Here is an 11,277-nt window from a genome sequence, read left to right on the forward strand (position 1 = left end):
CATTAGTTGAATATTTGACGAACTATGTAACCGTGTTATTACTTTAATACAATTATTTCATAATTCCCCATACCTACTTATATACATATTTATACTTTATTGCATAGAAGGATTACATTGTACACTTCCATTTTACGTAACTGATTCTTATATTATTATTTTTTTATTCCTAATTATATTTATTCTTAATTGCACAATAAAACTTTATACAAGTGGCGAGCTTAATGCCGTATAGCATTTTCTACCAGTTAACCATTAGGTAAAAACAAAATGCATATGATATAATGTATAATAACATACTGATTTTTTTTATACAACTTAGAATGGCAAACAAGCTGACGGCCCACCTAATGGAAAGTGGTAACCGTCGCCTATAGACATGAGCAGTAAGTACCATGGACATAACAGAGTATCTATTATGTTAATTATTTACTAGAGACTTTGTGCATAAGTCGATTGCTTGGGTACCTCGGTTTGCCATTCTAAGTTGTATAACAAAAATAAAAAAAAAACTCGGAATCACTAAAGATATTATTAAACATTAAATATATACACAGACAGATAAGAAGCTTTAATATTGTAATATAAGTAAAGAGATATTGCAATGAATTATCATAAAGCAGCATTTTATTGCTCAAAATACAATTTCAGTTTAGTTAATTAATAACCCCCAATATATAGCCTCATGACAATTAATTTGCTGGTTTAGCGACCGTTAACTATTATGTAGACAGTTTTATTGTGTAAAATCCATAAAATCAATTTATTACATTTTTAATTGAATAATAAATTACACGCTTATACTGAATGTAGTTTAATTAATTTAGATGGGCATTGTATTATAAACGCTTCATAGCTACGACAATAACAACAACTTACTGTTTCCCTCGGCTTTGTCCGCGTACACTTACTAACTTTTGTATGCATATTCGTCAGCGTGACCGCAATATGTTCAATGACCGAGATTTAGATTAGAGCCTAAGTCATTTACCGGGAGGGAACGGATTGTTAGTAATGTGGAGTACCAGTCCCGTTGCTAGCAATCGGTCAAATACCTTGTCAGATCGACTTCAAGTGGTCTCCTCTGGAAAACATCGTGCTGAATTTCAGGTGTATTTATCACGATGGACTAACTGACCTGCCTTCTCATTTCTATCTTTCATCTCTCACTGATGCCCCGACAGCGTATACCGTTAACGAAGGTGGGGGGCCATTACCATCCATTAAAAAAAATTCTTTACCACACTGTAAATATCTATGCCAAATTTCATAGTGATTGAAAAAACCGTTCAGGAGCTAAGAATTAACGAATATATAAATAAATAAGCTCACTTTCACATTTATAATATTAGTAGATCCATATAGTCAATGGAATTTATTTTTCGTCGAAAATCGTAGGAAGATTATAATTATGTGTCTACACAGAAACAGCAGTTAATACTCCCACACTGACGAAGGTCCACGTCAAACAATAGCTTACCGGAATCTGCCAGGGGCAGGATTAATGGAATGTTTTTCCTAACCCCACTGACTTGCACAATGGGTTGAGTTGGGTACTTAGGTCTCAATACAAAGAATTCTATTATGTTAAAAAAAGAGATTCTATTTTTAAAGCGGAACGTTCGATTTTTGAATTCTATTTTTGTGCAAGCCTATATAAAAGTTTAATAATAAAAGCAGCAGTTTAATAAGAAAAAACTACCTCCAATTACTCACTAATTTATTTTAACGACGTTTAGCCTGTGTTCTCAAATTTATTAATTATCTAGACTATAATTCAATTTACGTTGATTATATGTAGTAACTTCTAATTAGCTTATTGTTGTCATATATAGTTATTTATTATTAAGTTATTACAGCTGTAAGATTCTTAAAAAATAATAAATAAAGTAAATAAATAAATAAAATAAATTAACAGTAGCACACACGATTTTAATGACAAATAAGAAATGGAAAACAAATACAATACATAGATATGCATATAAAATGTCTATACACTATGCAGTTATACAATTATGAACGACTTTAATTATATTTGTAGATAATATCTTGTTTAAATAATATTAAAGGGATCAATATTTCTGTCTATTCCATTTAAAATTGCAATCTTGTGTAGGCAAGTGTTTTTATTACATACTAGTTTTAACCTGAGACTTTTCGGAATATGTTTACAGACTGGGATAAAAAGTAGCCTATATCTTTTTTTATCCCACATAGTACGTGTACACCAAATTTCGTAGTAATTGGTTAAACCTTTAAGGCGCTACAAGGTAACAAACCAACTTACTTTCATATTTGATAATAAAACTGAAGTTGTTGGCATTGCAAGACAAGGAAGTATTCTATAAGTGAAGTTTCATCGAAGAATGCTTCTGGATCGAAAAGAGACACATTTTTAAGCCTCCCATACTAACACGGCGCAGTTAGGGGAAAGGGATTGTTAATAATGAGATCTGACTGCTCCATTGCTAACGATATGCTTTATCAAGTCGATCTCCACACGGTTCCCTCTCGCAACCATCATGATTAATTCTTGTGGAATTCGCCTCGATGGGCCAACTGATCTGGTTCATTCTTACTTATCATCCCTGTCTTATTGCCCCGCCAATATATATCAATAGTGCAGGCAGGATCATTATTTCCTTTTCATATAAAAAAAACACGGTGCATTGAGCTGACTCAGTAAGCCTTAAAATTCTTTGTCAGTTTTGATTTTTGACTCCCAAAATTTCTGTCCTAATATATTTTATAGCATGTATAGATTCTTAGCTTTACATGCAGTTACAGATTTTGGTTTAACCCTGTATAATTGAAAAAGGTTACCTTTAAATTTGTTCTCAATATCACCTTATTTTCTATTGTAATATTAAAAGAAATAAATGCGAAATCAAGATGTTAATGTAAAATTAATGATGACCTCAACATCGGTAGTGGTCATTTAAAAGGAGATAAATTTACCTTGTCCTCCGCTTCCTCCGCCCTCCCCTCCGCTTCGAGAACTCGCTGCTCGAGCTCGGAGAGCTGGAAAGAAAAAAAATATCATTAATATATACATACATATATGTATTTTGCAACAAAATCGGTACCTATATTATCTTTTAGATTTTCGCGTTGCACGGTTTATGGTTTATAAGAGACGGGGATTAACGCGATCATTTAAGTAAACTATGATAATTTACTTTTTGACCAAAGGACCTACCATGAAATATTATCTGAAATTTTGGAATCGAACATAGCAAAAATTTCATATTAAGGTTATATCATAGATTTAAAAATGTTAAAATGTTTCTTTGGTCATATATGGTAGGATTTATGAAGCAAGTCAGTTAGCCCATCCGTGATAAATTCAACAATAAATCAATCACGATGGTTTCCAAGGAGAACTGCGAGGAGGTCGACCTAAAAGGGTATATTGTTAGTAATAGGGTTGCTAATCCACATTACCAACAATCCTTTTTCCTCTCACGTCTGTGGGATTGTTCATATCTAAAGATGATGAGAACAAGTCTACTTACATGAAAAGGTATGTTGATATATTGTATCATACTCCGTTAATATACTCAATAATGTTAAGGCATTAAAAGATTAAAATATAAATAGCTTTAGCTAGTAATATAATGCAATAATAACAATAGATATTTAAATACCAATAACGATATGCCTCTTCATGCAAAAATGTTACTAGTAACGCCATCTCTTTGCTATTTATATTAAACTCGTTACAGAGCATACGCGAAGCTTCGCTACGAATGGAACCGTTTCAGGCGCTGTCTATTAGACTTAGTAACTCTACCACCACCCAACAGATGGCTCTGTTGTCGTACGCATACTTTATTGAACCACGTGGGTCGCAGGGGTAACAAAATATAGGTAGTATAATGTATATCCAGCTATTTATCAGGGAGGCTGTAGAAAAGGTATTATTGTTATGTAAGAGAGAGTATTCGTGCGGTTTCTGAGGAGCGGGGAGGCGAATCGGTTCGTGAAAGGGTGTACGCTACTTGCAAATGTTATAGCGGTGATATACGGGTGCGAAAACAGGACTTAGATTGTATTGTATTGAGATCGTTTTCGCTGTAAGCTGTGTTCTTTTACGTATGTTCGTAGGCATATAGAATAGAATCTTAAAAAATAAATACCGCCTCTATTTTTTAGAATACTGAACTGGACATACCTCTAAATGGAATAACTACATATTTAAATTATTATTTCCTACAACTTAGAAAAAAAAAATGGCATCAAAAAGATCGCTGGAAGTGGATGGATGCAAAATGCTAAGTATCGCACATCACAAGGATCGTATATAAAATTAACCACTATATTCATAAAAATACAAATTATATAAAAATTAAATTCATATTCCAAAGAGAGTTAAAATCAGGCAGGCGGCCGGTCGTAAAACTACAAGGTCAAATCTTTTTGTAATATGGATAAAAAAAACACACATTATGCTGACCCTAATTAATAATTGGAATAAAGACAGGAAGATGATGAAGATGATGATTCATAAAAATTAAAACCTACAAATCTATTTTATTTATTGTTTTCAAATTGGGAATTTTAACAAAAAAGACAAACGACTTCAGTAGTTAAAAAGATTAATGAGAATTTTACGTTTTTATAAATAAGAAGGTACGAATCTACCCTCGCTATAAAATATATGTTATTAAAACAAAATATTGCGCGTTTTAAATATCAAAAATTACAAATACCTTGATTCTCCCATACTATTTCAACAGCTAAAGTGGGAGGCTTAAAATCTTTTGACGTTATTCGACATATGTTTCTTTACAGTTTCGCAGTTAGAGCACTGTCTTCAGAGGATGTAATATATAAAAAAAAAACACGAGGTCACATCGCTAAAATTGTTATCCCATTTTGAGCATCAAAAGCTATGTAGATAACTATGTATGTGAGCACAGATATCCGGTGGGATTTGTCAAAACTCTCATTTTCCTTTCCTAACAGATTGAATTCTGAAAGCCCACGTTATCCCACAGCTGTAGAATAGATACAGATATACCGGATCCATCATCTCGGCCCAGCTAAAATGCAAATCTAGGGTGAATCATGTCATTATTATAAATCCTGAAATGATACAACAGTGCGCTACACAGGAAAAAATGCCCAATTGAAGGGTTTCGCAACAAATTGGACGCAGCACTACGGCCTACCCGGCTTTGTTCGGGGGAATCTCATCTCGATTTTAAGGCCTATGCTTCGGGAGACGTTCTTCAAATCAACCTTTCATTCCTTACTCAACCATTTTGGGTGGGATTTCTGAACTTTTCGTCACCTTGTAGACCTTATTTGTTACCTTGTAGTAACTGTTGTAAATTGTTAAATTGTGAATTCTGTTGTAAATTTAAAAATTGTCAGATAATGCATATAATATACTCGTGAGTTTGCCAGACTTTGATGTCTTTTTCAGAAGATCTGAAAATATTATTTATGTTAATATTGATCGGTTCTATTCTATAAAATTTATTTATTTAACTAACTTTATTTACCACATAAAAATATAGTACAAAAGGTAGATATAATTAATGCTAGTAGTATTCTCTACTAGTAAATTTTTGGGATAAACAGTGAATTAGGAAAGCAATATTAGAATAGGCAATAATAATAACAAATGTGTACGTATATTTAATAAATGTGACATCAAAAATTCTAATAACATACAATGATTATTATAATACAGATATATAAGTATAAAGGAAAAATAATACATATAAATGTGTACATATTTAAATAGAGAAATATAAAAAGCCAAAATTTGGTAAATTCCTTTAATTCCTTATGGCATGTAGTATACATACCTATCAATATTTCGCAGCACTTAAACGTTAAAACAAACACTTAGCGTGAGCAAATGGATGTCTGTCGGAATAAAAGGTAAAAATAGTTAAATGCTTTTTGCTTTTAAGTTCTTATAATGAAAAAAAAAAAAAAAAACAATAGTACAAAGTAATAAAAGAGTAATAGATAAAATACTGAAAGTCTTGCTATATACATCTAGTAAGTAACACTAGCTGAAAATTATGATATATAGAAAGAGAAGGCTTATGTTAGACAGTCTCCTTAATTATAGAATTTTGTCATACAGCAAAGAAACCATACCAAAACTATACAAAAGTCACTAATACTTATACTACGTGTTTAGCTGTCAAATTATTTAGTATATAACATTTGTTTTTATCCTTATTTGGAAACTTATTTTTTTGAAAACATGAGTTGTTTCCTTGAGAAAAATTTTCACTTTCACTCTATTAACAAATTTTAATTCACCTTGTATATGGAATATATTTAAGATGAAATGTAATGAAGTTAGATTTCAGAGAGTTCACCCTCATATCTTATGAGCTTAGATAGTCGCATGCAGCGTAGTTTTAGAAGTGTTTTCTCCCACGAACGCTCAGGTCATGGAATGAGTTCTCTGTTGAGGTTTTTCCAAAAGACTAGAGGATAGGGTTCTTCAAAAAAGGGATAAAGAGGTTTCGTCAGGGTCGACAAAACGCGCGTAATGCCCCTATTATTGCAGGCGTTTATAAGCTAGAGTAACCGCTTACCATCAAGAGGTTCGTAGATTTTTTGTCACGTCAGTGGTATTAACAAAAATTAAAAGGATATTAACAATTTTAATATCACTTATATGGAAGAGTCTTTGTCTCAAATATATACAATGTTTGTAATTTAATTCACGGGTTAACGGTTTAATAGAGAGCAATCAATAAGATTTATTAGATACCTAGACCGTTACGATAATCCATCTACAACACAAAGTATAAATAGAGAAAATATAAATCAAGTCATATTTCCTATTTTCTTCTATAAACCAGGTTTAAACATGACAAGTAACTAATGAACTCACAAATAAAATGCACATTGAATGCACACGAAGGAAGCGGGTGCAATGCAAACGTCAAACGGAACGAGTACGGTAGGTACATAGTTACAGAGTGCGACAAATCAAACGTCGTAGCGTTATATGATTTATCTATATTTGTTTGTCTACCTTCGTTGATATAAAAATGCTGTAAAGTTTGAGGGAGTTTGTTAAAATGGGTGTTCCTTAGGGATCTATCATAGGTCCTCTTTTGTTCTTATTTTTTATACATGCTATTAATAATCTTTCTCATATGGTAGGTAAGATAACAGTCATAGTTCTTTTCGTTTGATTAATAATTGGGAATTTGACGAGACAAACAACACCTTTATTGCTATTGTAAAATTTCATATATTGTTTTCTGTTGATAGCTTTCTAAAAAACGCTAATGAATCTGTGTTAAAATAGTTTCCAATGTAAGATAATATTTATTTATTTAACTTTTTATTGCACCAAAAATATAAAAATAAACACACATAAACAATATAGTTGATTCTCACATGACATTGGACAATAAACAGATAAATATTGATAGGTATCACAATAGAATCCAAATTGCAATGGAATACCCAAATTTTTTATTAACGAGCATGTTCATTACAGTTTGTTCAGCTGCATTATCATATCATATTTTTGCTGTCCACTGCTGCTCATCCCTCGCTCTCCCTTAGTTGCCTTTTACGACGCCCTTGGGAAACGAAGGGGTGGCCTATTTTATGCCGCGACCACATGGCCAATTAGTTGATATTCACTACGTGTTCCATATTCATTTTATCGTGATTGAATTCGTTGTTTCTTTTATTTTTTAAATTATGATACAGTTGCATTTACTTGTCGCGTTTCAATAACTTCATTCACGTTTATAACTTACAACTAGACTAGCACGTGATACTGCCTGGGGTCACATATCACCACTAAATCGAAGTAATGGCAAGCTACGCTTCCGACGACCACAACATTTGAGCTCTGAGCGCAATATATTAGTAATAATTTTGAATAGTAAGAGACGAATGAGGGAGGTCGTCTTATAGTGGTAGTAATATATTTATAGGGCATTAATATGACACATTTGGGTCAGCCGGCTCCTCTCACTGTAATGTCAGTTTTATTGACATTCGTTGTTTGCAGAGTGCTGGTGTGTTGCGGTGTTTATTGCAGTGGTTTAATGGTTTTAAGCGACTTTCAGCGGAAAGAAATTCACAAATCGTCTAAATTTATTATTTATTGACATCTACACTAGCTCTTACATACGATTTTCTCCGCATCACCGAGATATGTTGATCGACCAATGTAAAAAGTAGTCAAAGTCCTTTTTCAGGACAAATATTATAATATCATAATCTATATATCAGATATATCAGCCTTTAACTGTTCACTGTTGAACATGAGTCTCCCCCTTAGGGGATATTGCCAGTAGTTGCCATGCTTGGCAGGTGAATTAGCAACCGCAGTTAGGCTTTAGAGATGTTTTAAGAGGGACGCTGCTGTCGTTTCTCGTCCTACTTAGTTACCTTTTACGACACCCAAGAAAAAAAGCGGTAATATATTCTATGCCGGCACCACATGGCCAAAAAAATAGTATGTCATACTAAATTTTAAGATGAATGGTTGAGCCGTTAAAGCGCCAAGAGGTAACAAACAAACAAAGTCGTTTCCACATTTATAATATTAGTAAGGACTGAGCACAAAACATACAGTACAATAGGCGGGCTCAATGCTACAACATTCTTGCCCAGTCGAACCTTTGTTATACAGAAATCCTTATTTTTCGTGGCTATGTTACACGATTACTTCGCCGATTCTGAATCGAGATTGTTAATTCTTTTTGCAATTGATATAGTACACGCGTGTTGACGCCATATCAATTTTATGTTATATATATACTGTTTCATTTATTGATTTATATATACTAATAGATTTTACAATAAAGGAGGCTCTAAATTCGGTTATATATATATATATATATATATATATATATATATATATATATATATATATATATAATATAATATACTGAATTATATATTCAAATTATTGTTAGCCTTAATGTAATTAAAAAATAAAAAGAGTAGCGTAAATTTTAATTAATTACTTTTCTCCTCCATCCACAGGTCAGGTAAGACTTTCGCCTGGATGAGATCGCTCTTAGCGATAAGGCCGCCCATTGTTTTCTTAGTGTAATATTTTCTTATAATTGTTTATATTTATAATAAGTGTACTATTAAAATCTTATGGAGGAAACAATAAAGAGTATCTATCTATCTATTTACATCTCTATACGGATCAATGAACCTACTTACGTAGGTATAACAATTTAATCTATTCTAATTTATTTGCGTGATACATTTAATTTGTTAGTACTGTACATACGTATACAAATATTGTGGAACCAATAGCGTGATTTTTCTATCCATCATTTTATTAAAAACGTTTACTTATTACCGTTATTGTATTTGAATAAATACATAAAGACGTATTATAAATGAAATTGATATATAAATGGAATATCCCGGTAATAAATATTTAATAATAAAATATCTAATAAAAAACAGTAATTTTGATAGCGTCAAAATATTCTGTAATAACATTACATATTTGTAACGTAATTTTTTTTATGTAAGTTAAAATGGCAAATAAGCTGATGGCCCGCCTAATGGAAAGCCATCAGGTGGCTATCAGCTTATTTGTGCAAGTGGTAACCGTCGCCTATAGACAATTTTTGGTTGAATACATTTGAAAAATTATAATTATATATATTAATTTTTCAAATGTATCCAAAATTTAAATTATACACTAAATTTAACATAATATGCTTATATCTAATTTTATTCTCAAATTAAATTAAATTACACAGTAAAAGCATAACAACTTAATCCTCAGGAATGGCATGAAGGGTTTATAGGCGACACAGTATAATACTCTATTATGTCCATGGTACTTTTCTTATCTATAGGCGAGGGGTACCACTTTCCAATTAGGTGGTACGTCAGCTTGTTTGCCATTCTAAGTTGCATAAAAAAATATTTTCATATGTGAGGGCAAAACCATACAATATGGCTATTTATAAAAAAAAATTAAATCTACAAATTATAAGTTCTTCTAATGAATATTTTCATAAACATAGCTATAATTTTTATCCACTTTTTTTTTAAAAGCACCCCATTTTAATAACTTTTTTAAGCTTTTGTTTGCTTTTTATATTATTGCGTATAAAAATCAAGTTCGTCTACCTCTCTCCTGTCGTATATAGAAGCTAAAGTCCCGTGATAAACATTGTTGGCACAACAATAGGGTATTAGGGATCTCTAAAATTTTAAGTTACTAAGGACCCGCCTCCGCTATAAATTTTTTTCTTTTAATAAAATACATCTTACGTTACTCGCTAGTAATGGCTTTTTAGGTGAAAAAAAATCATTTAAATATTTTTTTTTTTTTGTAATATATCCCTTACAAATAGAATGTTCCCATTCTTTCCCGTGTTCAGCAGTGGACAATTAACGTCTGATACGATGACGATGATGATGATCCATTGATCTATTCCAAATAAAAAAATCTTTCCTCTTTATATTTTCGACAATGCCTACAAACCTCTAAACGTCAATAACCAAATCACGAAATAAAGAATCTCTTGACGTCGGTAAGTCATTTTGTAATTTCTTGCTCGAAAGCACTTTAAACATATTTCCTTTGAGTCAAACTTACGTTCTGATGAAAGCTGCTTCAATGGGAGCTAAACCCTTGCTCACTGATGCATCAAATAACAGACAGAAATATACCAAGAGTATTCCCATATCCAATAAGTGGAAATTTGGGATCCGTCGTTCATAAAAATAATATTACTTAATAATAACTAGCTTTTACCCGCGACTTCGAGCGGGATATGTTGATTGATCGGAATAAACTGTAATATACGTCCTTCTATCTTCGTGTATATCAAATTTCATGACAATTGGTTGAACCGTTAAGGCGCTAAGAAATAACAAACAATATCACTTTGATATTTATATTTTCACTTTTAATATAAGTAAAGAAAGGGTAATAATATAAAATCAACATGAAGTAATTTTTATAAATAATTAACAATAATATCTGAAAACCTTTAAAAAAAAAAATCACTTGAATGACGCAGAATACCATTTAATCATATATGAATATGAATATTTTGTCTTATTTATCATTTTTAAAAAAAGAGAATGTTAGATAGATATATAGATCTATCTATGTATCTATTTTTCCCTATTTTTAGACAGATAGATACTCTTTATTGTTTCCTGAAAAAGATTACAATAGTAAACTTATTCTAGATATAAACAATTACAAGAAATAATCACAATGAGAAAACAATGAAAGAAAACAATGAAAGAAAACAATGAAAAAACTTATCGCTAAAA

At 31.6% G+C, this 11,277-nt stretch overlaps 1 protein-coding gene across 1 annotated transcript in view; it reads right to left on the reverse strand.

Annotated features, from left to right (window-relative positions):
* Window positions 1–3,017, reverse strand: part of LOC113512826 (uncharacterized protein CG43867) — a 78,937-nt gene extending 75,920 nt beyond the window's left edge. Inside the window, exon 1 of the mRNA XM_052894583.1 lies at window positions 2,959–3,017. The gene's annotated coding sequence lies outside the window, so the exon portion shown is untranslated. The remainder of the gene's footprint in view (window positions 1–2,958) is intronic.
* Window positions 3,018–11,277: the final 8,260 nt, after the last annotated feature.

This window comes from Galleria mellonella, unplaced genomic scaffold (assembly GCF_026898425.1).
Source record: "Galleria mellonella isolate WM207_F2 unplaced genomic scaffold, CSIRO_AGI_GalMel_v1 utg2134, whole genome shotgun sequence".
In the NCBI taxonomy this organism is placed as follows: Eukaryota; Metazoa; Arthropoda; class Insecta; order Lepidoptera; family Pyralidae; genus Galleria; species Galleria mellonella.